This window comes from Lolium rigidum, chromosome 7 (genome assembly GCF_022539505.1).
Source record: "Lolium rigidum isolate FL_2022 chromosome 7, APGP_CSIRO_Lrig_0.1, whole genome shotgun sequence".
Lineage (NCBI taxonomy): Eukaryota > Viridiplantae > Streptophyta > Magnoliopsida > Poales > Poaceae > Lolium > Lolium rigidum.
Genome location: NC_061514.1, coordinates 98,937,990 through 98,951,536, shown reverse-complemented (window position 1 = coordinate 98,951,536; position 13,547 = coordinate 98,937,990). Strand labels below are relative to the sequence as shown.

The window sequence follows — 13,547 nt, the reverse complement described above, 5'->3', positions numbered from 1 at the left end:
GCGTGTCCAAGTATAGCCTTAATGTAGACGGGCCATGTTGTCTACATGCGCGCCGCTGCTGTGACCACTTGGGCATATCTTTAGGGGTAGAGAAACGCTGACCTAGGTACATCCCGATTGAACCCTACCACGCATTAATGTGCGTGGACCCTGAAACTAGATTCCAAGCTAGTGAAAATCTACGAGAACCATCCATTAGCCTTACTACCATAGAAGGCATGGTTCCTAGGCCTTACAAAACTTGTTCCCATATCTCCTCATGACTGAGGTCTTCATGTGGTCATGTGTACTATGAGGTAGAGCACTCGATCATGATCTGCATATGCTCTAATCGACTAAAAAAAAGGTTGGCGGTGAATAAGTTTCACTCAAGACTAGTTTCTGCCCAACACCATCACCTATGGCTCGATGCCTTCCTCGACATGGATGGTGATTTGATGTAAATTTACTTAAAAAGTGGTGATTTTATGTGAACTTTATCTTTGTTTGTATTTCAATAGGTAATAGGAATAGGAACATCCTCAAAAGAGACCAAGTTCTTACAAGGGTTGGTTATGTGGCCTTAAAGTAGGGGTTTTGCGCCACAAGTCTAGATTTTACTGTAGGGGTGGTACTCTTTGTGGACAAAGTGCCACTTCAGAGTTGCCATCTATTGGCATTTCCTCTTTACATCACCCTTCACATATCCATGGTGGTTCCATGTGACTTTTCTAAAAAAAATGTGTTATAATCGTTTATAGGAATATAAAAAACCTCAAAAAAAGAGGCCAAGCATTTACAAGAGTTATCTCGGCGGGCACAAAGTGGAGTTTTGCACTATAACTCCATAGTCTTATATTATTGAAGAAAGTGCCACGTCGGAGTTGTGTATAGGATTTTCCTCTTTGAACCACCCGTCTATGCTCAAATAACGACACCATTAAAGAGGGCGAGGTTTAAAATCATGTTTCGCGCTCTTTTAGGTCAGACCCTATCCCATGGTGCACATGACGTCTACCGCACATCAATGCGCCCGGTGACCTTTTCGTGGAAGATTGTGGAAAGGACCAGGCTTCTCTTTCGTGAAGCTTGTGAAGTGATTGTGGAGCTTGCCATCTCCGGAGTGGAGGAAAAGTTGGCCATAAGGGAAAGGCATTTGTCCTTCGTGGTATTGGCTTGGAGAAGAAGGTGAGCCTTCGTGGCGTCCGAGAGACCTTCGTTGGTAGCCTGCATCTCTCCAACGCGACGTACCTCACCTTGTGTGGGGGGACGCGGGAATACATATTCGTCTCCGCGTGCCTCTGTTATCTCTATACCCGAGTTTACTTTTTTTGTGATAGCCATCGTGTTTGGAGTACTTATATCTTCTATATCTTGTGTTACATATATGTTGTGCCTATATTGCTTAGCTTGAGTTATTGTTGTTGCACTTAGTTGAGCATAGATTGTAAAATAAACGTTAGTCTAATTCCACATTCGTACAAGTCAAATCCGTAATCGTTTTTAAAACCTCTATTCACCGCCCTTAAGCGACATATCATCCTTTTATAAACACCCCTCATCTTCAACCGATAGACGAAACAAACAATGGTGCTAGCTAGCTAGCTCTAGCTAGAAATAAAATGAGTATCCATTTGATCGAAACAAGTTTCGGGGGTTGCATTTATCGAAAAGCAACGGCGTGGAAATGGAATGCGCTTCGGGAGGAAGCAAGCTAATTTTGTGTCTGGAAGGAATTTGTTGCAGTATATATAGTGAACGGGGGAGTATTATTATAATAATGATGGAAACTGACACATTATTTTCATGCATGGCTTGGGAGGTTATGTCGGCAGAGTTTTGTTTTTATTTGCCACAATTGGGTAGGATGATGAGGTTCGTGCAACAAGTTTGGCCTGAGTTTCATATAAATATATTTTGACATGAGGTTGGTACAAATTGAAGTTAATAGTAGACTAGACTAGAAGCAGCAAAGAGTGATTAGAAGGATGAGTTAATTAGGTAGAGGTTGTGGGCCGCTATACACGTACACGTACGTGTGATTTGGCTGGAACTTGCACGTGCACGATACACACGTGTGTACGGAGAAATAAAAGGTACTACTAGACCCGATGGATTAGATGCGGCCGGCAATTCGGATCCATCGTGTTAAGAATTTGTACGGCGAAGTGCACGTTAATGAGTTGATTGAGGTAATCAACAAGAAAAAATGTTGCAGCTAGAGCCATGTGACAGTATCGTCGAGGTAAGGAACCAAAAGCCGTACGTGTCCAAAAAAGAAAGAAATGACGTATTCCGTAAGAAACCTAGGGAATGAATGAAGGATGAGAGTAAAACGAGGCGATTCATGCCGGCTGCCGGGCTCGGACGTGCTTCTTCGATTCCAGCCAGCACCATGCGCATGCGCGAGGAGGTAAAAAAACACCGGCATATATTAATTCGCGTGAGAAAAAGTTTTACTGGCTTTGTCATCGCGCGTGAGAAACGCGTTTACGGTTCCGGCGGCGACCACATTTTCTCTCTCTGGCGCAGCGCGTAATTAATTCCCGCGCAAACACCAATCCCTCGCCGGGTTCCCTCTTTTCGCGCTTAATTAATTCTTGTTGGTGCGAGAAAATACCCACCTTGGGACTTGGGAGTAGGCGCGCAAAGGCTCCCTCGCCCGACTCGCCGAGGATATGGGGCTCGCATCCCGCATGCTCCTCCTGGGCCGCCGGGCCGGTCATCAGACAGCCAGCACGTCTGGAATACGAAAGAGAAACCCACGACACGTTTTTTCAGGTGGGCTCCACGAGCGTGGGTGCGTGATACTAGATGGTTTCCGAGCACACGTATCCTTTTCCAATTGAAGAGCCACACTTCTTCCCGTCTCGATCACAACCAAGCTCCCGCCTGCAGCTTCCCTCTTCCATGCCAATTAGTATGTCACGCAGTAGCCAATAGCCGGGTGCCCGGCCAGCCGGCGACGACCAGGAGGCGAATTAAGCAGTGCGCGGGCATCTTCCGGACCTATTCTCCTAGTCACTTCAGGTCCGTACCAAAGCAAGGCATAGCTACTAGCTAGTGTACCATAACTGAAAAGTCACTCACCGTTTGTTTCCCATAATCGATCACTGTCTTCTTTTTTCTGCAGCGGTGGTGACTGGAATACCGGAGGGGACTGTCAGCTAGAAACACTTCCAGATAAGACACCCGTTAAATCGATGGAGCAATGGGCCGACATGCTAAAACCCGTCATCGATGTTCTAGGGAGCAAGCACAGGCCCAAGCTGGCTGGGTTGGATATACTGGATGTGACTCGGATGACGGCCCAACGAAAAGACGGCCACCTCTCGGTGTTCAGAAATTCTGCAAGTTCAAGGCAAGCCTTTCTGAACAAAACATCAGAGGTCAAAGAGGTGGAGGATTGCAGCCATCGGTGCCTGCTCGGTGTCCACGACACCGGAATGAGCTTCTCTACGCCTTCTTCATGAGAAGGCAAATGAGGTTGGACCGAAATGACACCGATTCCGAACTGAACACCGACTGGCAAAGTGTAGGGGATATATCTACCTGATGCTCTCCTGCTGAAGAGGGGATTTAGTGCAGTAGGTTATACTATCCCAGTTCTAAAATAAGTGTGTCAATTTTGTTAGGTATGAATGTATCTAGAAACATTTTAGTTGTACGTATACCTGTATCTAAAAAAAACTGAGACACTTATTTTGGATGGAGGAAGTTAACCTTAGTATTAGTAAAGCTGATCAAGCCGACCACATCGAATACAACCAGTCAGTCAGCGAGAGATCGCACATATTCTTGCCAGGTTCGAGGTCAGAGCGTGCACGTGTAGATAGGCATATATACATGTGAATTAGTTGCCTGTGATGAGATGCTGATAGTCATAGTCCACTTCCAATTAGAGTGTATTAGTATTACTAATCACCAACTCGTGTACGTGGAGATGTTGAGAACAAAACACATTACTCAGAATTGCTATGATAATTAAGTGAACTCCACATTTTAAACAATATTTTGCTGTTTGCATATTGGGACATATATTAACCGAGGGAAATTGGGAAATCCATTTGGCTCATAGGTCTAAATGCATCCACTGTTTCAAAAACCTAGTTTGAAATGTCTAAAAATTATTGGGTGTACATCTGGAAATATAATGATCGCACACAAAGTTTCGTGGATTTTTTTAATTATTATGACCTGTATAAAAAAGACAATTTCTAGTGCTCTACATGAGAAAATTTAATGGTAAATAGGTCTTCAATTAGTAGTACTCTCTCCCATCCAAAATAACTTTGAAGCTTTACTTTCAATTTAGAGTAAATTAAATTAAAGCCTCAACACTTATTATAGATCCGAGTAAGTATTTTCTTTTTCAGATAGAAGCAGATTCATTGACTTTGCTGCTCTAAGCTACCAGCGAAGCCTTGCTCATCTGACCTCCATTCCAGATCCAAGCACACACATGATTTACTCAAATTTTGAGTTCAAAAATAATTCTTCCTAGACAAAAATATCAGAAAGCTGCGTAAGTCTGACATACTTGATTATGTAACCATGTTTACTTTGATCTCAGAAGGCTATTTGATTAAGCCTTAGGAGTTCAACACCACTCCTCACTCGCCAGCACGTCCGAATAGGAAAAAAATATGCGAATGAGATTTTCTGATTTTGCCAGTCCTGATTTTGGATCATTGATAGCCGGGTCCCGCATCAAGTGGCCCCTACATTTCAGTGACTTAAAAGTTAGGAAAATGTTAGAAAGGCAAATTCAGAGAATCCGTGCGTGAGGAGTGCATGATAGATGAGTGCGACGAGTGATCGATCACCGGATACAGATGAAATGCTAGAGAGCACACGCATCGTTTTCCAGCTCAAGCTACTAGGTGGCAGACACGTCCGCTCGCTTCCCGTAATTAATCCCGTTTCGATCGATCACTCTACGGATCAGCTGCCTCAGCTCCTGCGTGGCGCTTCTTCCATGTATCCTATGTCAGCCGTGAATTTGTTCACGTTGTCACACCCTCTCTAGATAAGTTCATAATCTTCGACAGGGAAACCGCTTGCCGAAGCAAGTGTGTGCAGCTAACAAAGAAAGCATGTTCCTTAGCACATCTCCCTCTCTCTTTAATTAGTCTGGCCGGCTGTATGATTGTGAACTCTTGATAGTGCTGACCACTACGCATCTCCAGCTAGCATTAACTAGGCTAGCGTGGTGCTCAATCGGCGACGACTAACTAACAAGCACCGGCCGGGGGCGGGGAGGCGGGCCGGAACCGCCCGCGGCGATATGTTGGGGCTGTCTGTGAAGCGGGTGGCGCGGCTGGCGATGGCGATCACCGGGCGGCTGGAGAAGGCCGGAATGGTGCTACTCCTCACCGTGATGGCGGCCTCCGCCGTCGCCGCCGTGTTGTTGCTCCTCGCCTGTCCCGCGTCGCCCCGCTGCTCGGTGGCCTTCGGGTCCGCCCTGTCCGCGCCTAAGAAGCTCTGGGGTTTTGGCTTCTCCGTCGCGCCAGAGTCGTCGGCGTTGGATTCCGGCGAGTGCGACATCTTCGACGGAGAGTGGGTGTGGGACGACAGCTACCCGCTCTACGAGTCCAGGGACTGCCCGTTCGTGGACACGGCGTTCCGTTGCTCGGAGAACGGCCGCCAGGACACGTCCTACGCTAAATGGCGGTGGCAGCCGTCGCACTGCAATCTTCCCAGGTTGGTTCAAATCCATTTTCTACCTTCTAGCTAGTGCTTCCCTTATTCTTCAGCGAGATCATTCTTTAGAGGCCGCATCAAAATTGACATCCGAGGCCTTCGGTGGATTTTCATGATGATTTGGACTTGATTTAAATCCTTCTGCAAATATCACAATAGATCTTCGGACGCTGGATGTTATACATTTTTTTTCCCATAGTAATATACAAGGGTTAATGTTATGAGTGCGCAAAAATGGAGGTCAAGGTGTAGCCCACCGATGTACAATAGAAATATGCATGTGTTTATACTGTACATACCGTATAAATATGTTCACTACGAGATATGTTCACTACACCGACTTAGGTGTAGCCCACCATTATACCCACCAATTAGATATGTTCACTACAAAAAAACACCACCAATTAGATATGTTCACTACAAAAAACACCACCAATTAGATATGTTCACTATACCGTATAGTAATTAGATACGTGTAGCCCACCAATCTCGGTGTAGCCCACAATTATACCCACCGCCATTTTTAAGGGGTATTAGTCGGTATGTATGACAATTGAGTTTTAGCTCAGTGGCAAGGCAAGCGAGTGCGCAGCCAGCCCACCCGGATTCGGATCCCCATCTCGCGGTAATTTCGCAGGGAGGGGCGAACTTTAAACCGGATTATTATCCTAGCGTCCATCCGTTGGGAGAATCTCATCCTACCTAACAACTTATAGCCAAGGGTGATCATTCCCCTGTTGATCAACGTTTTTTTATTAGTCGGTATGTATGTATACGTGGGTATAATGACGTCTATGAAATGTACATAGAATTGCAGTGGTGTTTTTTTAAAGATGAAAATTTAAATGATGTTTATCAAATAGCTGAAAATTGCAGTGAACATCTATCTAATCAACCCCTTTAAAAATGAGAGAGTGCTTGCATGCCTCTTGTTATGGAACTTGTCTGTTTGGTTGATTGTCCATTAGTATAATTAACATTTGATGTATTAAATATTTTTGTGTACATATACTTAGCGACTTATTGATCCGGTAGACTAAAAATAATATTTAAAATTTCTATTATTGTGTTTTAATTTGATGAAATTTCACTTCTACGTTAGCATAATTTTGCATTTTTGTCCAATTGCACTTTAGTGTTAAGTCAATAATGTGAGGAAGTGCTTGCATGTCTTCCTATGGAACTTCTCTATTTGGTGGATTATTTGATGTATTGAATGTTTTTTATTTTCATGTAATTAATTATATAATGATCCAACAACACATTAAAATATTATTTTATAATATAATGTTTTCATAAGATTGTTCATATCTTGGTATCACAACTCAATAGTCTCACTCTAAGACATCATTGTCGAATATTATCATTCTTGCATTGTATTCCAGAACAAAGGAAACTTGTGATACCTCTACCTAACATTACTCGTCTTAGAAGCTGATTGTTTCACTAGATTTTAATTCTAGGTGACCATTATGTTGTACAATAAAAAAAATCCATAAAATTAAATAACCAAAATGTCTTTGTTCTTGTAGCAAAACTATATATATGTTGATGGTGTTACTACATAGGGATAGCACCAATTGTATTCATGCATGTTGTGCCATGTAATTGTAGTGATCGGAGTAATAAAGATACTTTATTAAGTACATCTCTTAGAAAACCCCTATAAAGATATCAAATTATGAGTCTAACATAGTATTCTAAAATCTTTGTATATAATGAAATAAATATAAACAAGAAGCCATGAGTGGCTAAATGTCGTAGACAACTAAAACATGGATGTAGAGGCAAATTTCTTAAAAAAAAACTACAAAACATTTTGGATGATTCATCAGTTGTTTTAAGGAGTATTAAAACTGAAAAGGTCCACAGAAAGAAAAACCTTTTCTGCTGAGATAAATATTTTTTTACATGAGAGATAAATCTATTGCTAAGAATCATATAAGAATTGTGGCGTATGAAAAAAACATATTTATTTTTTATTTTTGTAGTCCTTGCTACAGACTACCTCCAAATAAAGTAAAGTTTTCTTAGAATTCAATCCTATAAATTTAAATTAATCATTTTGTCCTCTTTGATTCGATGTAATTACCTTTTTTTTTTACATTTGGAGGATACATTTCTTGGAATATTTCCTGTTGTAGGATAGTGAACCATATGAAATTTTTCTATGCAACATTTTCCATGCAAATCCAAAGAAAATCCTCATTAGGTATAACTTCTTAAATTTTCTCCTTGTCTCTATGAAGAGTGTGCAAACATATAAACCTTTAAGAAATTTCATTTGTGCAATGAAACATGTTCTATACCATATTCTCGGCTTTCAAATCTTGTGGGTCTCTTTGTCCGCATAAGTATGAGATCAAAGGACTAGGAAATAACGCAAAAAATAAAGGAATCCATGTGAGGAATGAATAATTGTAAAGCACGCAAATTTTATGGAATAAGTGTTGGTTGGCGGGAATAGAAAAAATTACAAGAATACTAATAAAGATAGGTAAATCAAAATCAAGCAAGGATTCCAATTTTGATGTTTGAAACTAAAGATTCGGGGATTGTTCATCGTGGGTGTCAATTCTATAAAGAGGTCTGAGTTGATTGTAAATTTTTCATAATATCTACTTCGAAAGTAACACTAAAGATATCTCCCCTATTTATTCCTATAAGTCAAAGATGCATGGAATATTCAACATGACATGATATTCAAGGTCAATATTTTTCATATATTACAGTTGTTTTGGAATCCCGTGGATGAAAGAGATCATTGATTCCCAAGTTGAATTACTAGGTTTTTCCAGAGAAAATGGAACAAATACTCTCGGCCTCTACATGAAAAGATGCAAACTACCACATTAACACAAAGTCGCATCCCAGAGCTGAAGCATTAAATTAAGATTTTAATAAGACCAAAAGCTAAAAAATGCAGGGTGCCAACATCTCACTAAGCCACCACCATTCCCTGGTACCATAAGGTCATTAACCACGATCTAGAATGAGTTACACAGTATAGTGTGGACCAGATTTGAAATGTAAGTCAGCTTTAGAGATGAATTAATATAATATGCAATGGTTTATAGTTATATTTTTCTTGCAAAAACAATATGGTATTGGAACTAGGAACATCTGAATATTCACACATCCATTATGAAATGAAGGATTTTTTTCTGATTTTGGCATGTTTTTTCCTTCAACTTCTTAGATTTGATGCTAAAAGTATGCTCGAGAGGCTACGAAACAAAAGAGTGGTATTCGCTGGTGATTCAATTGGCAGGAACCAATGGGAATCCCTGCTTTGTATGCTCGCTACTGGCGTTTCAAATAAGAGCTCTATCTACGAGATTAATGGCAATCCCATCACAAAGCACAAGGGTTTCTTGATATTCAAGTTTACGAGACTACAATTGCACCGTGGAGTATTACAGATCTCCTTTTCTAGTCCCTCAAGGTCATGCACCAGCTGGAACCCCCATAATTCTTAATAGCACAATCAGGGTGGATGTCATGGATTGGATGTCGGAGTATAACCGGGGTAAGTGGAGTGATGCTGATCTCTTAATCTTCAACTCGGGGCATTGGTGGTTGTACGGTAAAACAATCGGAAGGTAAGCAAGTTAGGAAAATATTTGGATGTTTAAGTTATATTTGTAGGGCTTATTTGTTTTTCCTTATGTTCATTGGTAATTTCCATATAGAACTAGTCTTCTTTTTTTGTCAAAAGTTAATCAAGATCTTTACCCTTCACCTTCAGCTAGCTAGTTCCACATCTATAGTTTGTTTTCAGTTGATATCCGAGCAATTACTTAGACAAATTGCTATCCCTGTGCATCTTACAGGTAGATTTTAAAAGCCCTGCGAATGTTCTCAAGATTTAAGTAATAATAACGTCTTGGTTAGTTGCACTATCCATCATCAGGTTCAAGAATTCATCTTTCAATTGGGATAAGGGAGAGCTTATCACTTAGTCATTCTGGTTTAGACGTGCTTTGGTGCTGATTGATAAATCGTTAATTCTTCGCAATCCATTTTTTTTCGTAAATAAATGTAGATCATTATATTTGCACCATGATCTATTGAAACTGGGCTTACTTTGATTTCCCATACCAGCGGTAACTTATTTCAAGAAGGGGATGAGGTGAAGATGGACATGACTGTCAGTGATGCATACATAAGGTCAATACAGACACTGTCCGACTGGCTTCACAGAGAAATTAACACGAGCAAGACGCATGCCATTTTCCGTACATATTCTCCCACGCACTTCAGGTTTGTACCTGCTAGACATAATCAGCACAAATGGATCCGTTTTCAGAAAAAAAAACATCAACACAAGTGGTTCACTGCAGTTTGACGAAATAGCAAATGATTAGATTCTTACGGGTGTTTTCAATCATTGTGTATATATATATTTTTTTATTGGCCGATTTCGTGCATCGGCTCGATATCTCGGTCTGTTATCTCATCTTAGGTGCCCCCCGAGCCGAGTCTTTCAAGTGATTGAAGATATCGGCTCTTGCTGATGAATGTCTGTCGCCTGTTAGATCGATGCTGAACACAGGCATAACTTATGGCGAGGATAATTTTGGCCGATTGCTGGAATCGGCCTCCATGTTGATTGAATTGCTCAATGAAGGTTTACAACTTATTTGTGCTCCCCTACCCGAGGGAGTCTTCCTATCACGACTACGTGACATGCTTGAAGTAAGATCCTCGCTTTTTATTTTTTGGGGCCGATCATAGGGATCGGCCTCGCCACGTATGTCGATGGATGTTGCTCTTGCTACTCTATCAGGCCGGTGGATAAGACCAGTCTCACCCCGTTTTTTGTCACCTCGATGCGATCACAGCCGTCCAAACTGACTCCAGAGAGCGGCTCTTGGTCTTCCGAGTCCCAAATGTTCATGCCGGCTATTGAAACCTCGATTGAGTCATCTGCATGCACGACTTCCACGTCGTCTCCATCCCATTGTATCAGGCATTGGTGCATTGTAGATGGAATGCAACAGTTGGCGTGAATCCAGTCTCTCCCTAGCAGGACAACGTAGGTGCTCTTGCTGTCGACGATGAAGAACGTTGTTGGGATGGTCTTTCGGCCTACGGTTAGATCCACGTTCAAAACGCCTTGTGTCCCTGATGCTTGGCCGTTGAAGTCGTTTAGTGTGACGTTGGTCTTGATCAAGTCTGCGCTAGAACGTCCCAAACGCCGTAGCATGGAGTATGGCATTATATTGACTGCCGCTCCCGTGTCAACCAACATCTTGCCGACAGGCTGCCCATTGATATAACCTTTTAGGTACAGGGCCTTCATGTGTTTGTAGCCCTTCTCCTGTGGCTTCTCAAAGATGAGCGGCCGTGGACCACGGTCAACTCGTGCTATCGGCACTTCTTCAATTCTCGGCGGACGGAACTCCGATGGAAGTATGAACACCATGTTTGTGCCAGCCGATGTACTCACATCGGCTTTTACTTGCTTGGGACGCCAAACTTTCTTTGGTGGACGATTCTCCTCGTCCAAAGTCTGTTGAATCTTCACGGCCAGATCGGGCCGCGCTTTCCTCAAAGTGTGCAAGTACTGCGCTTCGGCTTGCTCCAAGCTATGTAGCCGCTGAACCCTACGCTTTTGGGAGTGGCTGAGTCCATCAGGGCACCACCTTGGCCAGTGGTACCTATCCTCTTCTTCATCTTCTGACTCCTCAAAGTCTTCATCTTGAGATGACTCAGCTCGTTTGTTCTGTGGCGGGAGAGGCCCTAGACGCTTGAAAACTGAAACTTCCCCTGCATCCTTCTTCCGACGTCTACACTCCGGGCAGTTGTCGACCGTGGGCAATCGGCTCATTCTTGAATCCCAGCAGTGTTTAAAGAAGGGACAGTCCCAGTGTCTATCCATGTCTTCCTGCTCCCTTGACCTATCCTTAGCGCGGTGTTCATATCCATCGTCGTCTCTATCATTCCGACGACGTCTTCCATTGTCCACGTCAGACCGATGATGTCTCTCGTCATCTCTGTCGTACTGCCGACGTCGGTCATACTGATACTCATATTTGTTAAGGAGATGCGTGGAGAGTGGTCGTTGATATCGCACGCTTCTCACTTGTTCCTTGGTGAGGTACCGTCTGTCATCATATCGGGGCCGGTCGCGTGGATCGGCCTCCTCTTTTTCCTTGCTACGGGAGTGACTGCTTTCCTCTTTATCCTTGCCATGGTGGCGCACAGGCCCTGCCATGTTAACATCGAACGAGAAATCCAGTCGACGCCTCGCGAAGTGGTTGGGTTCCACCATGTTGACGCCAGGGAACGGATGTGTGTCCACTTTCATGGCAAACTGCCCAAAGAGCGATCGGCCTTGTTCTATCGCTATTTGGATCTCGCTGGCGAAACCCCTTGCGGTCATTGGTGGTATGGGTGAACGAGTGATGCCATTTGCGGTACGGCCTCCCGTTCATTTCTGTCTTTGTAGGGATTTTATGGCCTTCGGGTAACTTCAGCTGTTTTTCCTTAAGCAATAGATCGAAAATCTGCTCGGCTTTGCTCAAATCGAAGTCAAACCCTTTTGCGGGCCCTTGTGGTTTTACCCATTTGCAGGACACGGGATTTGCCCCCGAGCCCATTCAGCTACGGCTACCTCCGGGTCCGGTGCGGGATCTTCGACTTCTTCGATCTCGACCAGGCCTACCGGACGCTTGAACTTGTCTTGGTACAATTCAGGGTGCCGCTGCTCATACAATGTGAGTTTCTGGACCATGTGCGACAGTGAACTGTACTCTACGTGGAACGCCAGATCCTTGATCGGCGTCGCGAGGCCCAAAACTGCCAGATCGACTGCTTCCTTTTCAGTTAAACGAACCGAATAACATTGGTTCCTAACAGTTCTGAAACGTTGAATATATTCTGACACAGTTTCTCCCCGCTTCTGCCGCACCTGTGTTAGATCGGCAATGCCGGCCTCGGTAGCTTCTGAGTGATATTGCACATGAAACTGCTCCTCCAGTTGCTTCCACGTCCGGACTGAGTTTGGTGGCAACGAGGTGTACCACCCAAAGGCTGATCCCGTGAGAGATTGTGCAAAAATCCTCACACGTAACGGGTCTGACGCTGAAATCATGCCCAGCTGTGCCAAATATCGGCTCACGTGCTCTATTGAGCTATACCCTTCTGCTCCATTGAATTTTGAGAATTCAGGGAGCCGATATTTGGGTGGCGGCGGGATCAAGTCATACTCGTCGGGTACGGCTTGGAATAGCCGATTGTTTTCCTCTTCGGCAAGATGCCGAACTGATCTCTCAGGATGGTGCTGATTTGATCCATGGTATTAGCCGTAGGGACCGAGCTCTCGTGACTCGTTCCGGTGGCATATTTAGCCAGCCATGCTTGTTTGTCAGCGTCTGCTCCAAGAATCCCTGTTGGTGCAATCTGGTTCGTGCGCGCCAAAGTATTGCAATCCGGCACGTATGTGCACACGTATCCATGTGAGATCTCCTTAGGCGGCTCATATAGGAATTGGCAATCGCTAGGATCGCCTCCAACCTTGTAGACGACGTACCCCGGGGAACCTGGTGGCTCTGGCGCTGCAAGCGCGAATGGTAGCGGCGGTCTGATTTGGAGCGGTATTTCTCCCTGGTGAGTGCCTAGGGTAGGTCCTGTCGGAGAGTACTGATGCTTCATGATTTCCTGCACCACTCGGACCGCAACGCGCTCGAAAGCGTTCACCAAGCTCTCAGAATGGCGGTGTAGAGAATGAGCCACCATGTAATTAATTTCCTGGCGCAGGGCTCTGGTGCGTTCCTCTGAAGGGGTAGACAGGTCCACTTCATCAAGAACACCTTCAGGGGAGAACCCCTTCCACCTTATGCCATGTGAACGGGTCCTCA

The 13,547-nt window shown here is 43.9% G+C and overlaps 1 pseudogene; it reads left to right on the top strand.

The window, feature by feature from the left end:
- The first annotated feature begins 3,182 nt into the window (after window positions 1–3,182).
- LOC124671734 lies at window positions 3,183–10,030 on the top strand (annotated as a pseudogene).
- Window positions 10,031–13,547: the final 3,517 nt, after the last annotated feature.